This window comes from Taudactylus pleione, unplaced genomic scaffold, assembly GCF_031769625.1.
Source record: "Taudactylus pleione unplaced genomic scaffold, aTauple2 ptg000172l, whole genome shotgun sequence".
Lineage (NCBI taxonomy): Eukaryota > Metazoa > Chordata > Amphibia > Anura > Myobatrachidae > Taudactylus > Taudactylus pleione.
This window is the reverse complement of record NW_028284574.1, coordinates 5,689,621-5,702,651: the sequence shown is the minus strand read 5'-3', so window position 1 is coordinate 5,702,651 and position 13,031 is coordinate 5,689,621.

Here is a 13,031-nt window from a genome sequence, read left to right as displayed (position 1 = left end):
CGCTTGGCACTACTTTGTTGATGCACGTGCGGCTACTGCGCACACAATTCACAAACACAGAAAATAATTTTTTTTTTGGTTTGGACTGGAGTGTACTTTCGGGGGTTACAGCACCCTTAACGGTCAAGCCAGCCGGCCCTTTACTTATGACACAGGCGCACGCTTGGCACTACTTTGTTGATGCACGTGCGGCTACTGCGCACACAATTCACAAACACAGAAAATAATTTTTTTTTGGTTTGGACTGGAGTGTACTTTCGGGGGTTACAGCACCCTTTAACGGTCAAGCCAGCCGGCCCTTTACTTATGACACAGGCGCACGCTTGGCACTACTTTGTTGATGCACGTGCGGCTACTGCGCACACAATTCACAAACACAGAAAATAATTTTTTTTTTGGTTTGGACTGGAGTGTACTTTGGGGGTTACAGCACCCTTTAACGGTCAAGCCAGCCGGCCCTTTACTTATGACACAGGCGCACGCTTGGCACTACTTTGTTGATGCACGTGCGGCTACTGCGCACACAATTCACAAACACAGAAAATAATTTTTTTTTTGGTTTGGACTGGAGTGTACTTTGGGGGTTACAGCACCCTTTAACGGTCAAGCCAGCCGGCCCTTTACTTATGACACAGGCGCACTCTTGGCACTACTTTGTTGATGCACGTGCGGCTACTGCGCACACAATTCACAAACACAGAAAATAATTTTTTTTTTGGTTTGGACTGGAGTGTACTTTGGGGGTTACAGCACCCTTTAATGGTCAAGCCAGCCGGCCCTTTACTTATGACACAGGCGCACTCTTGGCACTACTTTGTTGATGCACGTGCGGCTACTGCGCACACAATTCACAAACACAGAAAATAATTTTTTTTTTGGTTTGGACTGGAGTGTACTTTCGGGGGTTACAGCACCCTTTAACGGTCAAGCCAGCCGGCCCTTTACTTATGACACAGGCGCACGCTTGGCACTACTTTGTTGATGCACGTGCGGCTACTGCGCACACAATTCACAAACACAGAAAATAATTTTTTTTTTGGTTTGGACTGGAGTGTACTTTGGGGGTTACAGCACCCTTTAACGGTCAAGCCAGCCGGCCCTTTACTTATGACACAGGCGCACGCTTGGCACTACTTTGTTGATGCACGTGCGGCTACTGCGCACACAATTCACAAACACAGAAAATAATTTTTTTTTTGGTTTGGACTGGAGTGTACTTTCGGGGGTTACAGCACCCTTAACGGTCAAGCCAGCCGGCCCTTTACTTATGACACAGGCGCACGCTTGGCACTACTTTGTTGATGCACGTGCGGCTACTGCGCACACAATTCACAAACACAGAAAATAATTTTTTTTTTGGTTTGGACTGGAGTGTACTTTCGGGGGTTACAGCACCCTTAATGGTCAAGCCAGCCGGCCCTTTACTTATGACACAGGCGCACGCTTGGCACTACTTTGTTGATGCACGTGCGTCTACTGCGCACACAATTCACAAACACAGAAAATAATTTTTCTTTTGGTTTGGACTGGAGTGTACTTTCGGGGGTTACAGCACCCTTAACGGTCAAGCCAGCCGGCCCTTTACTTATGACACAGGCGCACGCTTGGCACTACTTTGTTGATGCACGTGCGGCTACTGCGCACACAATTCACAAACACAGAAAATAATTTTTTTTTTGGTTTGGACTGGAGTGTACTTTCGGGGGTTACAGCACCCTTAACGGTCAAGCCAGCCGGCCCTTTACTTATGACACAGGCGCACGCTTGGCACTACTTTGTTGATGCACGTGCGGCTACTGCGCACACAATTCACAAACACAGAAAATAATTTTTTTTTGGTTTGGACTGGAGTGTACTTTCGGGGGTTACAGCACCCTTTAACGGTCAAGCCAGCCGGCCCTTTACTTATGACACAGGCGCACGCTTGGCACTACTTTGTTGATGCACGTGCGGCTACTGCGCACACAATTCACAAACACAGAAAATAATTTTTTTTTTGGTTTGGACTGGAGTGTACTTTGGGGGTTACAGCACCCTTTAACGGTCAAGCCAGCCGGCCCTTTACTTATGACACAGGCGCACGCTTGGCACTACTTTGTTGATGCACGTGCGGCTACTGCGCACACAATTCACAAACACAGAAAATAATTTTTTTTTTGGTTTGGACTGGAGTGTACTTTCGGGGGTTACAGCACCCTTAACGGTCAAGCCAGCCAGCCCTTTACTTATGACACAGGCGCACGCTTTGCACTACTTTGTTGATGCACGTGCGGCTACTGCGCACACACTTCACAAACACAGAAAATAATTTTTTTTTTGGTTTGGACTGGAGTGTACTTTCGGGGGTTACAGCACCCTTTAACGGTCAAGCCAGCCGGCCCTTTACTTATGACACAGGCACACGCTTGGCACTACTTTGTTGATGCACGTGCGGCTACTGCGCACACAATTCACATACACAGAAAATAATTTTTTTTTGGGTTTGGACTGGAGTGTACTTTCGGGGGTTACAGCACCCTTAACGGTCAAGCCAGCCGGCCCTTTACTTATGACACAGGCGCACGCTTGGCACTACTTTGTTGATGCACGTGCGGCTACTGCGCACACAATTCACAAACACAGAAAATAATTTTTTTTTTGGTTTGGACTGGAGTGTACTTTCGGGGGTTACAGCACCCTTAACGGTCAAGCCAGCTGGCCCTTTACTTATGACACAGGCGCATGCTTGGCACTACTTTGTTGATGCACGTGCGGCTACTGCGCACACAATTCACAAACACAGAAAATAATTTTTTTTTGGTTTGGACTGGAGTGTACTTTCGGGGGTTACAGCACCCTTTAACGGTCAAGCCAGCCGGCCCTTTACTTATGACACAGGCGCACGCTTGGCACTACTTTGTTGATGCACGTGCGGCTACTGCGCACACAATTCACAAACACAGAAAATATATTATTTTTTTAGCACTTGGGGGGAGCACCCCTGATGGACAGAGCACCCCCTGGACAACACTACAGCACTCCTTTAGGACTGGGACACTGCACAGGACTTTGGAGTGGACACAGCCCCTATGGAGAACTGACTGCACAACACAGTCCAGCCAGCCCCTATGGACTTTGAAGTAGTGGACACAGCCCCTATTAACAACAGCAGCACAGCACAACACAGCCAGCCCCTATGGACTTTGAAGTAGTGGACAACAGCAGCACTACACTACACTACACTACACAGCCCTAACTCCCACCCTCCCTCTTCACTGTCCACAGCCGAGTGAGAAAATGGCGCCGACGCGGGTACCTTATATAGGATCCAAAACCCGCGAGACTCGGAAGGCGGGATGATGACGTTTTGCCTCGATTTCAGATCCGAGTCAGGCGGGAAAAGTCAAGCCTGACTCGGATCAGACTCGGATCGGGGGGGTTCGGGGGGGTTCGGATTTCAGAAATCCGAACCCGCTCACCCCTAATATATATATATATATATATATATATATATATATATATATATTAACCTGGAGCAGTTCTCATGGAATGGGAACATTTGCAAACCCCACAGAAATTAAAAATAGACAATAATAATAAACTCAAACATAACTAAATATGCAAATAAATAATTAATAAGATATCACATTTGCTGTGGTAATATCATGTACATATTACTCTGATTCTAGAATAATAATAATAATAATAATAATAATAATAATAATAATAATAATAATAATAATAATTCATATAGACATCAGTGTTTGGTAAATATCACCAATATCAATGTAAAGTCTGATTTATGGCCTGCAACAGTTATGGAAATAGTTGAATAGTGGCAATATATAATTAGGTGCTCATTGTAGAGGACACAAAATCCAGATTGAGGCAGCAATAAATCTGTCAATTCCCAGAAGGCACAAATCAACTCAGTGCTGCAGCAAATAATAACAATGCTGTACTGTACAAGCATATGCAGCATTACGATAATGATGTCCGGTTTGAATGTAACAAAGGTGCCTTACTGCTGAAGCTGATAATGAGAATATGCAACCTATATAATAATGATGTATCTGGCTTAATCAAAACAATGGTTCCTCATGGCTGGAACCGATAATGAAAATAATTGTATAAAATTAAATCTGTAATTGTGAGCACTGGAGATTTGCTCTGATTTAAGGACAATTACTCAATGTCTGTAGACAGTAAAAATTCACTGGTGTACTCAAACACTCCTTTGATGTTTACATTCCATCCTTCAATGCTGGTTTGCTTGGCTGAAATGGGTTTGCTGTTGGTGGTCTTCATTGTGATTTATCCCATGTTAGAGTGCAGTTCTCTGCAACAGTGTCTGACTTTTATTGGGTTGCCTGCATTTAGAAACAGATAGCACTGCTTGTCATATTGCAACATCTTGGTGTGTTTGCCGATGCTTGTTGTTTTTTTATTTATTTGGGTATTGTGGTTGGTTGTGGATACTGAGGTATGAATGGGACAGTATGCATTTTGTTGTCTGATTGGCATTTGTGGGGTTTGTCTCTCTCCTCTCTTTGCACTGTTTCAGTTACCTTGCAGTTGATTTGATTGGTGGGTGTGATGTTTTGCTTGGTGCTTTGTGTGTGGGTTGATGGTTTCTGAGCCTGGTTGGTGCTGGGAGAGTGCTGGTTCATAGATATGGTGTGGCTATTGTTTGGCCAGTGGTTTGTGCCTCGATGGGTTTGGAGGGCTTTTTGTCTTGGGGAAATCATGTGGAGTCCTGTGGCAATGTTTATTTCCCTTCTCTTGTTGTGGGTTTTGTCAGTGGGTCATGTGCTTCCTTCTAGGTTTGGTGATTTGCTGTTTTCAACTGTGCATTCTTTGTGTGAGCAGCAATGTGCCATCATCAGTGAATACATGTGGTGCAGAAGATGGTCGCGGAGTACTGACTGGGGTAGATTAGTGAAACAACCCAAGAGTAGCGAGTGGTGTTGGTACTGGTGCTATCTCTGACCATGGCTTGTGTCTGGTGTTCACTTATTAGTGCAGACAGGTGTATGCTTGTGTTGCCACTTTTCACTCTCAGACGCTTTTTCCACTTTATTTAAAAAAAATTGTGACAAGTCTTTCACCAAATACAAGTCTGTGTGTGTTTATTTGTAGGCTAAGCGTATATTAGTTTAATTGTAAGATACTAATGTAAATGTTAAGGAACATCAACTAATTGAATTATACGTATTCCAGAATAAAATAAAAAATAACTACTCAGGATCAGCTGAGCAATCACAATTAGCCAACCACAAGCAGTTTGGCAGTGTGGGGAACAGACATCATCACCGTATGTTATTTTAACCTGCCCCTGGCAGCCCACAAATAATATGACTTTCTCAGATACATACTGTATGTATCTTTGTTCCGTTCTGCAAGTGTATGCGATTACACAAACACTCATTACAGTACTTGGCCTATGTTAGATTGCCGCTCAGTCCCTCCAATCCAGACACAATAAAGCATCAGTGACAGAATTACGTGAATCTACATGGGCACATATGCAGGCAGTCTCTCTTGTGAGTATGCACTGAGTGACATAATGCAATTTGTGCAAACTAGGGCAGTACTCATTCTGCATCAGCTTCTTAATGCTCTATTGTTGTCAAAACCCGCTAAGTTGTTTTATAATCTCCTTCAGAAGTGCATAAATCTCGTGCATGACAAATTTGTAAAAAATCGTTAAGTGAACCAATAAAAAAAAAGGAAAAGCAGCAGTAACCAAAGAAACGCTGTCATTCAGCTAACGAAGGATACACTTCAAATAATCTATGACATTACATGTCTTTTCCCAAGCTTAGTGGACAATAAAATCTATTCAATGCATCAAGGCTTCTGTTTACCACTATGTGATAAAATAATTGCTGGAATGTTTGATTTAAATAGCAATGTTTCTTGTCTGTGTGAAATGAAACTGTAGGAATGAATTTAATGTGGGTCAGACAATGTGTGCAGTATTGTAAAACATAAAATAAATACTAATTATACAGTGCAATTAACTTTCCTATAATGTGTAAGATTTCTAGCACATTTTATATTCTTTGCGAATTTGTGCATAGCACAAAAAATCCATGTATAAAAAAGAGAGAGACAAAGGGCAAAATTTGCTAAGCGGCTGGTTCTAAACACCAGCAGTTTTGTAGCGGTTTGGTGGTGGGTTCTATTCTATTCTAAACCCCGGGGGTTTGGTGGCAGTTATGCAGCAGTTTCTAAATGACAGCCCTGTCCTATTCTATTCTAAAATGTGTTTTGACGGCAGTTTTGCAGCGGTTTTGGCCTTAGTACATCTACAGAGCAAAACCGCCACCAAACCGCAGTCAAAATACATTTTAGAATAGAATACAACAGGGCTGTCATTTAGAAACAACTGCAAAACCACCACCAAACCCACAGGGTTTAGAACAGAATAGAACCTGCCATCAAACCACCACCAAAGCCCCGGGGTTTAGAACCCGCCGCTTAGTAAATTTTGCTCTCAAAGAGAGAGGTCTAACATTCTAAGAACAGAAATTATTTAAGTTTGGCTTGTAGAGTAATTTGTAGAACAAATGTAATTTGAAGTTTCGTGTATTGTATACAGTATATCACAACCCTAGGTATTCAGGAAATCAGTATAAACAATCACAAATTATATACTTATATGATGTTTACTAGCAACAGATAATAAATAATGATGGACAGACTCTTGTCAATATTAGCACTAGATTCCAAAGGGATGGAATCTAAGGCAGCAAAGGTGTTTGCCAGAGCCCGCTGCAAGGAAGAATGAGCTTGACTGCTTTGCTGACAATGGTGTCTAATCCCATAGGATGTTATTGATGAGGAGATTAACCATAACAGTGCCACTGTACTGTAACTGCAATGAATAACAATATACACAGTACACACATCACACAAAGCCCTGAGTAAAGTGCCTAATGGAATCTAAACTAATGGTGCGTACACACGTAGCGAGCAGCCAGCGATACAATATCGCTGGCTGATCATCCTGCACCCTCACTGGTCTGCTGGATGATCGATATCGATCATCCAGCACACCACCAACTCACCAATGACTATAGCAACCCGTGATCAATGATTGCAGGTGCCTACTGTAACCTGCTCGATATCGAGCAAGTTGGCATGCACGCATGGCCAATGGACGATATTGCTATCATCCATATGTGGCCGTGCATGGCTGGTCATTGGTGAGTTGGTAGGGACCAAAAAATGCACAATATGAACGATAACATTATGAGCGATATTGTTATAATTCAAATCGTTCACTTTCATCACTATGTGAGTACACAATATTAGACTCAGAGGCGTAACTAGGGTCTTTGGAGCCAAGCCCCCCCCTTCAACCACAAAGTGAAATATATATGTGCTCCAAATCACGCAGCAAAAATTGGGCATGGTCACATGTTGAAGGGGCGTGGTCACTGAAAATGGGGCATACCAACATGACATACCACCCATTTCTCGTCACTCTGGGAACATTCTTTCCATTCCATATGCACCTTACCTATATGGTGGTTTCACACAATGTGGAACCTCTGCAGAAATGTATCCTCCATGGGAAGAAAGCGTCTTCAGTCAATTTTCACTAATTATGTAGATCACATTGTCTGGAAGATGCTTGTTTGTGTAGGGATATCAACAAGGTTATCATCATACAACAGCAGTTCAACCAGACTCATTTCCCTGTGTAATTTCCTTCCCCTTGCATCTCTCAGCCATACAATCTCCCTCTGTGTTGTTTCTTAGCACACCATCACCTCCCCACCGCTTTGTCTCTCAGCACACCATCATCTACCGACCGCATCATCTCTGACACACCATTGCCTCCCCATGTGTCATCTCTTAGCACATCTTCACCTCCCCTCCATGTCATCTCACAGCCACACCATCACCTCCCCCCTGCGTTGTCTCTCAGAACACCTTCACATCCCCACCACATTGTTTCCCAGCACACCATCTTCTTCCCACCGTGTCATCTCTCAGCACACCATCACCTCCCCACTGTGTTGTCTCTCAGCACACCATCACTTCCCCACCACGTCATCTCTCAGAATACCATCACCTTCCCATGCTCGTCTCTCACCACACCATCACCTCTCCACCATGTTGTTTCTTAGCCACACCACTATCCACCCTCCCATTGTTGTCTCACAGCACACCATTCCCTCCTCACCACATTGTCTTTCAGTACACAATCACCTCCCCACTGCATCGTCTTTCAGCACACCATTGCTTCCCCTCCTGCATCATCTCTCAGCCACAGCATCACCTCCCCCCAGGTCATCTCTTAGCAAACTATTGCCTTCCTAATGTGTCATCTCTCAGCACACCATCGCCTCCCACCCTGCATCAACTCATAGCCACACCATCACCTCTCCACGTGTCATCTCTCAGCACACTGCCTCCCCTCCTGCATCATCTCTCAGTAACACCATGATCTCCTGCCATGTTGTCTCTCAGCCACACCATCACCTCCCCCCCTGCATCATCTCTAACAACAGCATCACCTCCTCCATGCATCATCTCTCAGCCACATCATAACCTCCCCATGCGTCATCTCTTAGCCACACCATCACCTCCCCCCTGCATCATCTCTCAGCAACACCATCACCTCCCCCTGTGTGGTCTCTCAGCCACACATCACCTCCCCCTGCTTTGTCTCTCAGCACACCATCGACTCCCCACTGCATTACCTTTCAGCATACTATTACCTCCCACCACATAGTCTGTCAGCACACCATGACATCCACCCTGTGTCATCTCTTAGCACACTATCACCACCCACCATGTAGTCTCTCAGCACACTATCATCTCCACCTGTGTTGTCTCTCAGCACACTATCACCTCCAACCACATAGTCTCTCAGCACACTATCACCTCTCTCTCTGTGTCATCTCTCAGCACACTATCACCTCCCACCATGTTATCTCTCAGTCACACTATCACCTTCCCCCTAATTTTGTCTTCAGCCATACCATCACACAGTGACACAGATACACACAGACACACACACACTAACACAGATATGCACACAAACTGACATATATACACACTGACACAGATACACACACACACACTGACACATAAACACACTGACACAGATAAACACACACACCAACACATACACACACTGACAAAACCTATACAGACACCCCACCTCCCCCCTGTGGTGGCAATAATAACTAATACACACCTGCTCCGGTGCAGAGAGAGTGTCGGGGAAGGAGAAATCTGTCACACAGTGGCAGCTTCCAGGAATGGATATAATATGGGAAGACTACCTTTGAGAGGCTGAGTGCTTCTGCTGAAGCTCCCCCTACAGGCAGCCCAGTGAGCACCAGCTGGCACACTTGCCTACTCTTTGAAGTGACATCAAAATCTTCATTCTGGGTGCAGTGGTGGTGGGGGTGGGAGGAGGTGCAGGTACAATGCCCTGGTTGGTGACTACCCCATTTGCTGGGCCTGCCATGGTGCCCAGGGCATGTGCCCCACTCGACCCCCCCTAGTTATGCCACTGCTAAGAATTATACTACCTAGTTTAAGCTGCCTATCCAAAGCTTTTATTGAATTTACCACTGCATAACAGAAGCTAGCCTAGTCTAATTTATAACTACCTACTCTAAACTGCCTAACCAGATAATATTTTCTAAGAATACAGTATATACAGAATATACAAATAAACAGAATGAAGACTGCAAGTAACCGCATAATGGTCCAAACAGCATGTAATGATCATTTTGAGTGGAACATAATGCTGAACAAAATACAACATATAACACAGGAGAGAGCAATCATATATGTATAAAACAACATAAAAGCATAAAACCCAATGAAGTAAGGAAAACTGCACTCAATCCTCTGAATCGCATGGAAAACTGCAGGACAATTGGAACAGGTGCTGTGGCTAGGTCACACCAACCAGTGGCCCGTCATGTAACAGTGCCAAAAGAGCATCATGGATACGAAGTGTCTAATGTACAATACCAGCTCTGTAAATGATGACAGTAGTGCACCGACAATGCAATTAGACACGGAGATACAGGATCCACATAGGAGGTAGACTTGAACTTAGCAGACCACTAGGAACTATAATGTTCATATAGCAATGGAGTCAGGATTAAGTGTCAATAGTTGAAAGGAGTGTGCTACATTTCTCTAGCATCTGACAGGTAGGACTGAGTCAACAGTCACTAAGACCTGCCAGAGCTCAGTTAGAGAGGTTTGACGTGGTGTCTCCCTGATTTTCTGCATGGTCAGAACCAGGAGATACTTACAACTTTGGAGCCCAGCAGTGCTTCTGTATTACCTGCAAGTACATTATACCACCACCGTTGTACACTAGATCACTAGTGCTACCATCTGTCGGTGCCTGTACCATAATCATGCTTGGTACACTATAACGTCTATCAATATCCTGAGCTCCAGGCTGCCACAATCCATATGTTATACCTACTGATGTTACACCTGTGATATTCCCTGTGTCATATGCTACCTGTTGTTCTACCTGATATAACAATTCTAAGAACTGGTTAAGCATACCACATGTGGACTAAATGGCAAAAGTACCAACTACTGCTTTAAAACCTATTCAATACAACTCCCATTCTGTCCAAACATATAATAACCTGGTTACCAACTTGTCTGGAGAACTGCTGAACCCAGCACAATCCATTTCACACTTCATACTAACATCAGCACACATGTACTATAATTGATAACTCTTCCATTGCTCTGCTAATAGTTTATGGGCTCAAAGTGTTCTAGCACATTACTCTGCTCATAGGTTTTGGGATCAGTACAGATGTACTAGCGGATACCTTCAATCCTAGACTATAAATCTCTCTAAGCACTAGGCTAATGCAAGTGGGGCCATCACCATGCATGAACCTGGCCGCCAAAAGTCCCCTGGTATTGATATTATCGTGTACCATACCAGGGGTGTGGTACACGATAATATCAAGATCAACAAAGCTGCAGATAACATGGAATAAGAAGATCTGAAGAGTATGGACAGACCCTTATTCATTAGCATAATATAAATGTATAGTGCAGGGAGCAGCATATTTTTGAAAAGCTGACAGGTGCTGAGAACTAAAATACATGGCAATTTGTCATGGAGATACAGTTAAAGTAGGAGAAGTTGTGGAAGGTCACTAGTAATCCCAGTGACAATCCAAGTCTTGAAGCTGTGGACAGAGCTATGGTGTCAATTGGTCTAGCAGTCGAATCACATGTTTATTCTATTAGCCACATAATAGCTACAGCATATGATATGTGTGTAACTCTGTAAATGGCTTATGAAGATAAAGACTTGGGGCCTCATTTTTCAATGACTTTTATTATTCACAGCGAGTGAAAAAACTCATTGCATATGATAATGGTGCTCCAGTCTATCAGCTCCTAACTGTCATCTGTTTAAAAAATTGCAGTTGGGAGCAGATTGGCTGAAGCACCAGTTATCATAAGCAACGAGTTGTAACACTCGTTGTGAATGATAAAACTCTTTGATAAATAAGGCCCTGTATGAGGAGAATATGAGGCGCACATTATATGCAAAAAAACAGTGTTGCAAAACAGAATGTTATCCATCTTCCAGCCAGTTTTTCCAGTTAGCGTCACAATTGATGATGAAGAGGAGTACTACTTCGTAGTTGTAGCATTAGCATTGAGTACTACAAAGTTAACCAGATGCTGTACAGTAGGAGGTAAATTATAGGTAGTTTCAAAAGTGAATATCTACTGAAACAAATACTGAGAATTCTATTCTGCTTTCTAATAGGGGTATTCAATAGGAGAGCGATAACATCGTTTTTGCGTTAAATCACTTATGACGTCATTATCGCAGGTTGTAGTTTTACACCGTATTCAATTTCAAAGACTTATTGCAGTTTTGAAAAGTCTTTGATAAAAAACGGTGATAACTTTTCACCATTGAATAGGTGTCAAAAAAAAGTGCAGAATTGGGGTTTAGGGGTGCAGGCTTAAAGAAAATAGCCTGCACCCCTGGGAATGACATTTAAAAAAGAACTGTGCCAAAAAAAGTAAAAAAAAAAAAATAGGGACTCCCCAAAAAATGTATTAAAAAATTGGGATAAGAAAAAAAATGGGAAAAAAATGATTAACAATAGGGAAATAGGTTCAGGGCTATTCTGCAAGTATGCGGCAGGTGTTTTCTAGAATAGATTTATAGCGGCAGGTGCACAAATGCAGAATTTTTAAAAACTTACTTTAGGGACATCAAAATATGCTAGTACCCATTTTCATGTACCCCAAATTTGATGTTTTTACAACTTTAGGGGGTCTTACAATTTTTTTAGGGAAAAATTCATAACTTTACGCAAATCCAACTTCGGAGGCTCCCGTTTTCATTAATTTTATATTGAGTACGGGGATAAGCGGGTGCGCGCCCGATACTTTAACACAGGTAAAAACTCCGATATGAAATGTTAACTTCGACAGTGAAGTTAACGTTTCATATTGAATACCCCTCTAAGAGTTAAAGCACAAAATGTTTAAGATCAGATATTTCACAAGTTGGGACATAAGGCCTCAGATTGCAACAACAACATATCAGCAGGATAACCAAGGAGTAATGGAGCAGCAAAGTCAGAAGGGAACAAAAGTCATACATGGAAATCAATTGGGTAGTGCCAGAGATGAACACTAACAGTATCAGTGCACACAAGGAAAACTAAAGGAAAGCTAATCCCAAGTTAGAAACCTGATTCTCTGTCAACCAACAGATGATATAGGGGAAGTAGATATAGGGCTGACAGGTGATGGCAAATCAAAAAAGGGAAAATCCAAACAGGGCAGGAACCTGTCCTGTATTAAGTTAATCAGTTCTGCCAGAGCAAAGTGTGACATTGTAGAATTTCTCTTGCAGACTCAAGATGACTTACAGTGAAACAGCTCTGGCTTACAGTGAAACAGACACACACATAATGTGTGAGGTCACTTTGAACATTGCAGACCAATTTGTCTTATAATTCATGCATATGTGGGCCCAAAAGTTGGCTATCAATATA